Source organism: Anguilla anguilla, chromosome 3 (genome assembly GCF_013347855.1).
Source record: "Anguilla anguilla isolate fAngAng1 chromosome 3, fAngAng1.pri, whole genome shotgun sequence".
In the NCBI taxonomy this organism is placed as follows: Eukaryota; Metazoa; Chordata; class Actinopteri; order Anguilliformes; family Anguillidae; genus Anguilla; species Anguilla anguilla.
The window spans coordinates 20,240,940-20,252,693 of record NC_049203.1 but is presented as its reverse complement, the minus strand read 5'-3'; positions in this window follow the sequence as shown (position 1 = coordinate 20,252,693).

Sequence of the window (11,754 nt, the reverse complement as noted above, 5' to 3'; positions counted from 1 at the left end):
TTTTGGAAACCGAAAATAAGAATGGTTTGGCCATGCAATGTGACCTTGTTTGGTGGATAAGGAAGTGACCCTGGACATGGCCAATTGCTCCGCCATGTTGGTACTGTCATGGTTTCTCTTGGACAGACTGAGGCTTTTCCATGAGGAAGTGACATTATGCAGGTTGATCTCTTGGTCTCAAGGTTTGTTTATAAATTGTGCAATTCAGATGTCACATGTAAACTTAGTCCATCTTCTTCTCACACTGTGGATAGTAGGCACATACAAAATAATAGGAGTAGCTAATACTGTAAGTTGCTGTCTTTGCACAAAGCAATGGCCAAATATGTGCTTCCCAATGAGACTGGGCCATTCCCAGAGCTGCTGTGGTCAGGATCTGACCTCTGCAGTGCTGCATTAAGAACGAACGCCTGAGAATAGTTTTCATTGTTTGGTGGAACTTGTGCAGTTTCCTTTCAGCTTCAGAAAAACTGCTGCCACCCAGCGAGTGCATGCTGCATTATGCCCCCTGCATTATTAGAGGGGGACTACTCTGCTTGTCTGACACGGAATCACCGCCTTCACACCTGTGTGATGTGGCATTGAGCAGTCTGGTGTGTGAAATGTGTGTGGCTGGCATTAACCAGTCTTGCGAGACAGGTTCATTCGGCAGGTTTCTGTGATTGGCACACAGAGGAGAGCTGGCTCATGCTCAACCTCTCAATTAGCACTAATCTAGCCCAGGCTGATGTTAATTTAGCTTAGGAAGCCTTTGAGTCTGGCAGCAGCTGGAGCCTGCCAAGCTAGCCTGTTAAGAAACGCTTAGAGATGACATTTCAGGACTGAAGAGGCAGGGATTTACTTGTTTGACCCCATCCTGGTATGTCCCAACTGCAAAAACTCAGTAGGGTTGAGTTCAACTCGCTTTCTGTCTTCCTGTATGGAGGTGAGAGAGTGACTGGATGTTGGATGCAGAGGAAACAAGTTGACTATTTGAAGTAGTTTTAGGAGGCATTGACTTCACCTGACTTGCTTTTGTGACTTAGTACTGTAAAGAAGTGGCGCTTGCTTAGCTTAAAGGATTAGAAGGAAGGTATTTTGAAGGATTTTAAGGTAGAAACATGAGTGGGGTTCCACAAATCTCCACCCCCACCCCCCCCCCCCCCCCCTTAAATACCTAAATATGCAACTATAAATAAGGTTGTTGTGTATGGTTTTGTGAACTACGCTCAACACTGATGAGTGACTACATGTGGAAGCTATGTTCCTGTTGCCAAATATGTTTTATGCCTTTTTATAGCTATGGTGCTTATATGTATTAGAATGTTATTCAGGTAGCTATTTAAAAAAAAATCTGGAATCTCTTTTTCCCTTTCTCCCTCCTTCCATCTCTCTCTCACACTCTCTCACTCTCCATCCCTCCCTCTCTCTTTGTCTTTGTCTCTGTCTTTTTCTCCTGCCCACATATCATAAAAAATGTTACACTCAGGTTATGTAATCAAGCTCTGCCTCCTGTCTGTTTAACTGCAAGCGCAACTGTGGGCTTTTTTTTCTGATCCAGAGAGGAAGGGCTAACTGTGTTTCCCTTTTTTACCCGCCTACCTCCCACATGAAGTTGCAAAATTCCCCCGTAAAACAGGTGTGTGTAATCAGCCCAGGGACCGTCTCTAAAAACACCACCACCATGTGACGCCCACGGGTCAAGCTTACACAACCCTGTCTTCCTGTTAGCTGCTGGTGAGTCACAGGGCCACAAGGAGAAGAGTCTCCTTTTCATGCCAGAGTCTTATGACCCGTCATATTTTTCAGAATGGCTACCACATGTACCCTCTGTCTTCCTTCTCCAGGTTAAGGCAGAGGTCTTGGTCCTGGAGAGCCGAGGGCTCTGCCAGCTTTTGTTGTTACTCAGCACTTGAGTAGCACAGCAGTTGAGCAGTTAAAGCAGCTAACTCAATGTCACCTGGTTTCTTGGGTCTCGATTGGTTGCTGATGTTAAGACAAACAAAAACCAGGAGACTCTGTGGCTCTCCAGAACCAGGATTGGGTATCACTCCTCAGCCCTCACCAAAACATAGCCATTACATTACATTACATTACAGGCATTTGGCAGACGCTCTTATCCAGAGCGACGTACAACAAAGTGTATAACCATAACCAGGAACAAGTATGACGAAACCCCTAGAGAGAAGTACCGGTCCAAGTGCAGGGAACAACCGCATAGTTCAACTTGGACCCTGAAGGTTAAACTGATTAACACTAACACAACGAGAACGGCAACAATGCAATCTATGGAAAAAAGCCCCCACTATAGTTGTTGTGTTTTAGAAGAATTAGCCGTAAGTCAATGCATGTTCCACCAGAGTTAAGGTCAAGTTCCTCATCGCCCTTTGGGTGCGGCCTTCTATGCGCATCTCTGAGTCACCCCAATGCGCTGCCCGCCTACCTTCCCGACCGTGATTTAACGAAAGGCAGAGAAGAGGAGTCTCCTGGAAAGTCTTACGTAATTAACCTGAACCGACCACAGCGGCCTTGTTTCAGTACCTCAAATGCTTGCGTTCCAACGGCCCTCTACCTCCTTATTTCCACCTCTCTAATCTCGACTTTCACGTTCTGACATATATGGGGGAGTCAGCCACCTGCCACAGCCAGGTGTGATACCTTCTCTGTACTTCCACACCAAAGATAATCTTCAAGTTGATCATCTTTGGTATGTGAGTTTGCTATCTGTTTGTTGTACTATTGTTACACGTTGAAATTCATATCAATCCCCATATTTGTTATTATAATATTTTTCTTTATTTACTTAGCAGATGCCCTTATCTGGAAGATCTTGCTGGTACACAAAATGATTAATTAAGCAGCTGAACAGTAGCACATTTGATGAAGCAATTGAGGTTAAGCTTATTGCTGAATGGGGCAATGGCAGTGCCTTTGCCTGGGATTTGAGCCTGCAACTCAAGAATTTGCAGAGAAATGCAGTAGTCCTCTGACTGCAAGGGTGTTTTGAACACCCGGGATGTGGCAGAGGGTTCACACTGAGACAGTTTCAGCTCCAAAGTGCGGGGATTGATTTGTGCAGCGGCGTCAGTCATGGGTCGGGATCTCAAATGGGAGCCTGACGGCAGCGTTTATTTTTCAGACTCACCCCCCTCCGTCGATATTCGACCTGTCGGTCACGAGATGCGTAGACTGCACACTCCGTATGTGCCTCTGCCTCGCGGTGGACAGTGGTCCCATTCATTGCACTGTTCTAACAGTCGCTATGGGGCTTACTGTGTACAAGACAACCCATTATTTCTGCATGGCTGAAATCTTTCTGCGTCTAAACCTCTCCAGCAATGCTGGGGTGGGCATGATAGGATTGCACGTACTGTACCTCAGCTGTCAGTCTGTGTCCTGATTCTTGTGGCTTGAATTAAATGCATTTTGTTGACTGTTGAACTACAGTAAAATGTTCTGTTGATTCAATGAATATACACATAAAGGTACAAGTGATCTGAACCACCAGTAATTGTACCTCCCTCCTGTGATTATTGTGGGCTGGTGGGGGGTTGAGTGCCCTTGTCCCGGCCAAGGTCAGTGCTCAGGATGTACATAAGCCAGGATCCCACTGTCAACTGGGGGGGGGGGGGGGGGGTGGGTCTAGGTGTAAAAAGTGCTGTTATTTTCTACACCAAAATGGAAAAAAAAAATACAAAACCTTTAATAAGACCTGCAAATTTGCATTTTAACCCCATGTACTTTGATTGATTGCAAATCTAAAATTGTGGAATACAGAACCAAATCAAGAACGAAAAATGTGATGGAGCTCACTATATGTGTGTGTATATATATATATATATATATATATATATATATACATTCATACATGCAAGATATGTACACAATTTTCCTTGAATTCCTGAAATAGTTTTTTTCTTTCTTTTGCAATGTGCTAATCATGCTTAATATGACCTCTCCCGTGTGCAGAACACCTTGAGGTTAGCGCATCTCAAATTGTTACGCGGTGACAGAAGTTTGTAGGCATAATATCCGTGGGAACGTTAATGCGGTTTCTTAGCAACGTGCCGGGATATTCTAACAATGTCATTAAAGCAAAGCACCTCTTAGCAGGTGGGCGAGGTTGAGAACAACTCATAGCCTGCAGCGAGATCAGTGTTGGTGTTTGCCAACATCACAGTTTACTGTGCGGTTTTATGAATTTGTTTACAAGCCTCCTGAGGTGACTTTTAAATGAAAACAAGGTGAAGCTACTGTAAAAAAAAAAATAATAATAAAGAAAGAAAAAGGTAGACTTCTCACTGGATTCAATAGACATTTCACCAAATAAATGCAAGTGTGGCTTTTTATTGTAGATAACTTCAACAATTACCAAAATAAGTACATATTTTTATGCATGCTCTGAAAAAAAATTCCCCAAAATTCTGTTTTTCTTTTTAAAGAATTGCCAATCCCATTCTTAGTTGTTTCAAAACAATTTAATGTACCTTGTAATCTAAATTACTCAATGAATGCTAGGTCATTTGTATGGAGTTGTGTGCAAAAATCAATCAATTTCAAGGTAATGTCTAGAATGTTTATGCAGAAAACCTTCTTTATGTCACATTAAAGATGAAACCACACAATGTGCTGATTCAAACCTATGAGATTGAAAAGGCAATGCACATTAACCACAGATTAAATCAGAATAGATATAATTCAGAATAGATGTTGCGTTGTTACCAAGCATGTATTGTTTACTGGTTTTGGTGGATATCCTCATATCACCAGTTAATACAATAACTCAGAGCCTATTTACAGTAAACAGACCTTATATTCTTCTTGGCCATGGTATGATGCATGACTGTTTTTTACAGCTGGAATTTGATTTCTTGCTCCCAGGTATTAGTTCTACTTAAAACAGAAAAACAGCTTTTAGCATGTTCTGCTGAGTGTGCATTCATGATGAATGTTCTTTCCAGAGCATGGAAGGCTTCCCAGGTTGGGGTCTTTTAACTTGAGATTGTCACAAGGTAGTAATGCCGGGTGAGACCGTGTCACGCAGGGCAAATGGCCCTCAAAATCCACATACAACCACAATTTTCAAACAGGATGGTGTAATGTTTGTTGTTTATTTGTTGCAAGGCTGTGTCATGGACAGCTCTGTAGTAGCTGTGGGTTTCATTAGTAGACGGGACAGCTGACCTAGAGTAGATCCCTGACAGTGAAGCGATCAACAGCGACCGAAGCAGCCCCCATCTTGTGTTGTCAAATCCCTGAGGTTAAGAACTTTCCATTATAGTGTCTCACCTGGTTCTGAAAGCTGTTTGCGAGTCGGGCTCCTTCAGACATTAGTTGGACGAAGACACTTCATGGGTATGCGCCTGATCAACCAGGGTGGGGCCACTGGTACATAATGAGGCCTTGTCTTGCTGGCTGACTGAACCTCCTCCATCCATTGAGGATGCAACAGCCAATTGTACCGCACTGCAAGGCTGATGGCCACAATTGGCACTGGTACGGTCTAGGTTCATTACCAGATCAAGGGGCCAATCCATGCACTAGAACAGTGCCTACCATAATTGGAACCTCTGAATAGTAATGAGGTGTTATTGTTCTTAATTAGACACTTGATATCTACTGAAAGATGATTCACCCTTTTAAGGTCAGATTATGTCAAAAATAGCTACGTATGCCATGAAGAATAAACATTCCATGTTTAATTTCCAGGGCATTTAATCAGTCAGATCAACTCTTAATTTAATTTCTGTGATGTGCTGTATTTTTAGAAAGAGGTTACTTTTGTAATTGATTCTCTTATGGACTGACAAGTGAAATCATTAGGATCCTAATTGCGCTAAGTGTGGCCACCTGGTCACTGAATCTATGCTATTTATAAAAATGCACAGCAGTGATGGAACAAATGACCAAACCTGCATTGCGCTGGAATAAGTGAAACTTTAAAATTATATTTGAAATGTGTTCAATGACCTTAATTGATTGAGATATTGGCTGTGACAAACGCCCCTAGGACCGAATTTGAAAACCACTGCTGTATCCCCTATCTATGACATTGTCCTCTGTATAGTCCTACTTCTACATTCATTTGCATTTGTTGACACTTTATCAGTGTGTTTATGACAGTGCACAGTTCGTACAACAATGGAGAGCAAAGACACTGTGTCATTCAAGACCGGGGGGAGAGAGTGGGCCTTAACAAGCACCCTATTCAGCTAAGCAGGATTTACTCGCCCCATTGGCGTGCTGTGGCCTAGGACCTGTTGGATGGTGATGCATCCTACATGTGCAATAAGATATGTATAATGTGTTGCCAGGTTGCCATGTAAAAATATACCAAGTGTTCACTTACAGCTTTACTCAACAACTATAATACCAACTATTATATTCACTTCAAGTCATAACATGGTCTCTAGTATGGCTACAATGGAATTTTCCAGCACCATTTTACTGTATGTGATATTAAGACTCATATTCAGATACACAGAGTATCAGTATATTATAGTTGAAAACTGTGTTTCTTTCCCAAACAAAATAATTATTCAAAATGAATCGTTCTTCATTTCTGGCATTATTGAAAAAGTTCAGCTGTGCCACCAAAGACTAGAGTGTTTCCTTCAACGCTTTCTCTCTGGTGCTCATTAAAGTGAGCACTATGAACCTCCATAAACATCCATTTTATGCATCGCTGTGCCGATCTTATAGCATGCTTGCAACTCTGGTGCTTTGATGAAAACTGCGACAAAAATAAATAAAAAAAAGAATTCTGAAGAAATTCTGAAGCAAAAAAACTAAAAAAAAACAGGCTTTGAGTTTGACACAGGGATTAATTCACAGTTACTTTTGTCTTTAAAAGGGAGAAAAGTGGAGAAAACAGATGAGGGTATCTTTCGAGATTTATCAGGCTGGAACTCCCCGAAGATCTTTCCCATGGCTGCAAGTGTTACAATTATAATAGGTCATGCTTTGACATTGTGTCCACAGGCACGTGGCCAAAGCGCGTCTCCAGTCACGATATCCAGGCCAGTTAACAAGCTCTCTTCCCTCTCGATAGATTCGAAAAGAAAGGAGCCGGAGCCTTCAGACGTGAATGAAAGGAAGACTGGACAGAGAAAGATAAACAATTAGGGCCCAGGAAAATGCCCCTGGAGTTTGCAGAAGAAAACAGCATCACAGACCCCCAGAATGCTCTCACTACACAAACCATAGGGATGCTGAGACCGGGGTCTCAGGAGCTTTGCTTACACTCCGTGCTCCTGTTAACTAACCGTCCTCACATCGCAAGGCCTGTACCACATGATCATCTCAGCCTTTTACTTATTCTCCCTCTTCCTTAACACAGATCTGGATTCATTAAGCATTTGTCCAAAATGCAGACTCACATTGTTATTTTGTTTTTGACATACACTACTTGTGAAGTTGATTTTGGTAAAACTCACCAAACTGTTATCTCATGACAAAAAGAAAGGCTTGTGTTTAAAATTTGAGTGAAAGTCAAAGGAGAAAATGTTGATGCATCCGGGGACCCACTGCTGCTACTACCAGAGCACAATGGCCATCCAGACTCATTAAGCACGCTCTCCAAAAGAGCACTTAACGACCGTCGGCCGGAGATATCAGGTCTAATTACGTGATGTGTTTTTGACAGGGCGTAGAAAAAGAAAGCAGACTTTTTGAATAGGTTAAACTCCTCATTCGGACCGCACGTTCTCACTGTAGCGGACTAATGAAGGAAGACTTGGCAACAAGGCGAGTCTGTGGCTCAGACAAAGGCCTTCCTCGCCCTGGACCCCCCCCCCCCCCCCCCCTACCCCCGCCCCAAAAAAAGAGTACTGTCTGTCCTCATTATTACACAATTGTTTGAAGGTTGAAAGCTAAGGATGCAAAGAGCAGCAGCGGGGACATTGTTTGAGCTGTGTGGTCCACCGCTATTTCTCCTGTGGCTGTAACACGGAGTGGTTCTGAGCTTCTATGGAAAGCCTTGGAGGCTAAGGCTTGAACCAGGTGAGAAGACGGTGTGCTATCTTGTATGAGCTCCTTTAAGAAGCAACAGTTATTGCCGGTATATCAGTGCCATGGGTTACTGGGCATGTACTATGACAGGGGTCTGCCTGGTCCTGACGAGCTGGTTTCTGTTTTTACTTTAAAATCAGCAACCAATTTAGACCCAAGTAACCAGGTAAAGTGAGGTAACTGTGCAATTAACCCCTCTAATTGAGGAATTAAGGGCAGAGTAAGAACAAAAACTAGCAGAGCATGGGACTAGTGTTGCAGACCCCTGCTCTATAAGATACAAGTGTATTTTGACCATGCTATCCGAAGACACAGCACGTGTCTTAGACGGTTCCTCTGCTGACGGCAGGACTGATTTGGTGAACCTGCGCGGGGCATTCTGTAGGGTCCCAGGAATCCCGTAACCAGAATGCTGCCTCTGGGAGCAGCCGGTTTGTATTTTGAGCGATGACCCCCCCGGCCACTCCCCCTTGCCCCCCCCCCCCCCTTCACGGCGTAAGGGGTGGTCTCTTCGAGAGCGGCTTACGCCGCCGCTCTCGAAGAGACCGCGACGCAGCGGATCGGCATGCGGGTGGGGTGGAGCGTTAATCCCGCGGTGAATCATGGGAGCCCCCTTCAGCACAGGCACGGCATTGTGAGGCCTCCCAGCAGGGCAGAGTGGGGCGGGGCCGGGCGGGCGGGGTGGGAGCAGGTGCCAGGTGGCATGTGCGTCCCAGCTGTCCGGGCCGGTCTCCCTTCCCTCTCCCACCTCCAGCGACCCCCGCATATCCGTCGATCCTCTCAGCTACGTCCAAGCCTTTCTAATGGCTTCAAGACCCAGATGCACCAGGGAGCATAATTACCAACAGGTGGAGGGGAATTTTTAGACGCTGCTATGTGGTGCTTTTTTACAGGGGAATGCATGGTGTTACAGTAAGCTTAGGAGCCTGTCATGAGCCATCTTTATTTTAGGCTGGTGAGTGCCTCGTTATTCCGTCATTTCATCTGTTGGTTGTGCGTGTGTGTGTGTGTCTGTCTGTGTTCATATGTGTGTGTGTGTGTGTGTTTTCACTACATCCATTGAAGAGTGCAGTGCGTCTAACTAGAGATGACATAAAGCAATGCAGAAACACAATAATGAAGATGCCCTTATCTTTTTACTCCTGAGAGAAAAGACATAAAAAAAGATTAATTGAAAACACACCAGAGCTCCGGTCGTTTGCCACTGACTGGCTGCAGTAACAACAGAGGAGGCTGATCTTTTATTTATGGCCGGCCAATTATGGCTGTGAAAGTAAAGGGCCGCCCCACATTTCCCTGTCACTCAACTATTCAGCGGCGCATTAAGAAGCCGGGCCCTGGCATCCCCCCGTAAACAAGGCATCTCCAACGAGGAGCGCTGCGGTTTCACAGCGCCCGAACCTCGAGATCGATTATCGCGGGTGACACAGCGGATTTGGCGCTCGTGATACAGGTTTGCCCAATGTCATTTCACTAAATTACTTTCCAGACAACGCAATTTGTCGAAGGAAATCATCAAAATGAGAACTAACAGCGTTATACGGTTTGTGTGAATGTAGTTAGTGCTACATTCTGCTCACAGGATGAGGTAAGGGGGTGTACATGGCCTTCCAGATGAGGCTGTTAAAGAGGGGCGTGATAAAACATATATATAACTCATAGCAATTTACACAGGTTCAGAACTTGGTTTGGCAGGGTTCATTTGAGTTGAAACCCAATTTCCTAAACCTTCTCGTAAGTGTTTTCTAATGCAAGTTATCTCTTCTAGTTTACTTCAAACAGAATGCTGCTGTCCTCACCAATGTCATATAACAAAAATAACCATTAATCTAACATTCATAATTATCATTAATATGTTGTGTACACTTTAAATATACCCCATATAGTACTGAACATGCTTGTGTTGAAAAGGATATATTTAAGGAGTGTTTCTGTTCAGTTGTAAATTATGACAAACCATTTTTCTGTTAGTTATACCCCCCGCCCTCCCTAGTAGTCCTGTCCTGAAAAACCCATGACACAAGGTCTCCCTCCCGGAGTCCTGTACTCAGATAACCAGAGTGAATGCCCTTGCATTGCAACGTCCCTACAATAGGAAATAACTGACATGTATAATACACATAAGCATGACCTCAATTATCCTTTTATAGAGGAAGTGAGAGTAAAGTGAAGTGCTTCTCTCTAACGCGAGTCTCTTATACACTGGTTGTGACCATCAGATTACGTAATTTATTTGCTTAGCTGACAAATAAATAACATGAAACAAAAACACCGCTCGGTATCCGCAGTAGAAATATCTCGTCTTGCGGGTCGACGGTAATTTAAGACTCTCCGGGCTGAAGTGCACTAAACCATCATAACCTGTCTGTTCCTCTTCAGTTTTACCTATGGCCGCCACGCGCCGATCCCTCCGCGTGTGGCTCCTTCAGCTGCTGTTTATTACTCCTCTTCACTCCTGAAACTCTGTTTGCAATTTAAGCCCACAAATTAGAACCCTAAGTCATCTGTTTCCCATATTCCGGCTGTCGGGGCTGGAGGACGGGGAGCCAGCCGCTCGTCCGCGCGTCCGCTCGCTGGGCCTGGCCCGCCGCCACTCGGGTTAGCTTTGGGGTGAGGGAGGAGTGGGGGGGGGGGGGGTGCGGGAACTCAACCCCGGGCCAGCGGCGAGCGTCAGGCCCAGAAAAAGTTAGGCAACCCCGGGATTGTAACCAGAAGGTTGTCGGTTTTATTTCTGCGCCCCTTGGAAAAAGAAACCGGGAGTTAATGGCTTCCTTAAACATGCAGCTGTAAGAAGAGGCTGATAGTGTTTTAGCTCTACGTAATCCACCGTGCAAGAGAGAAGAGAAATGTGTTGTGCAAGGAGACGGCAGCAGCCGTTTGCATGCCCAAAGTGCCGTAACACTTCAGCCTGATCTTGAAAATCACAACAAAAGAAAATCAGATTCAATCTAACTGCCATGTATATTGTTCCAAATGTTAATTGACAATCAAGAGAGCATTTTGTGTTATTGTTTTTTTAAAATTATTTTGTTAACATTATCACACTTTTAAAGTGTTTACTTTATTTATATTAAAGTGAAGTACCACTACCAATTTAAATGAAATGCATTAAGGATCTTGACTCTTTAAATATGAGTCATCTTATGAGATTTTTTCACACAGGAAAATAAATTTATTACAATAGTTCATGTTATATTTGTCACGTAGAATATTTACTGTTACTTTGCGGACTGTGTTACTTGTGTGACTCTTCAGCTCTTCAGACTCTTCATTGATGTAAAAAAGCCACAATTTGACAGTTCATTCAGGAGAAAACAGCATTTTCCTGTTAAAAATGGTGTATACTGTGTCTCTTCGAATAAGATGACCTTGCTATTTCACTACTGTTCACTTTCCTACAAGGTTATATGTGAAACTAACATCATTTACCGAAGAAAAGTTTCAAGTCTTGTGCCCTGCGACCTTTTTCTTCAAGTAAAGAAAGAGGTTTGGCCTTTGCAATGGTATTTGAACTTTATACGTGCTTGCAAAATTCCCAGAGCCGCTCTGTTCCCATTTGTCAGGATAAAAGTGGACAGTGTGTGTCTTTCTGTCATGTTGTTAATCACATTTTAAACTGTGTGCTTGTTCAGTTGGAGGCGGGACTCTCCAGTTCTCAGTGTGAGCTATTAAAGCAGCCATTTCTGTGTACCATTCAACAGCAAAACGTTTCAAGCCTCAGTATCAGTACGGAGCATGGTTTGTACAGGTATGTGTGCATGTGTG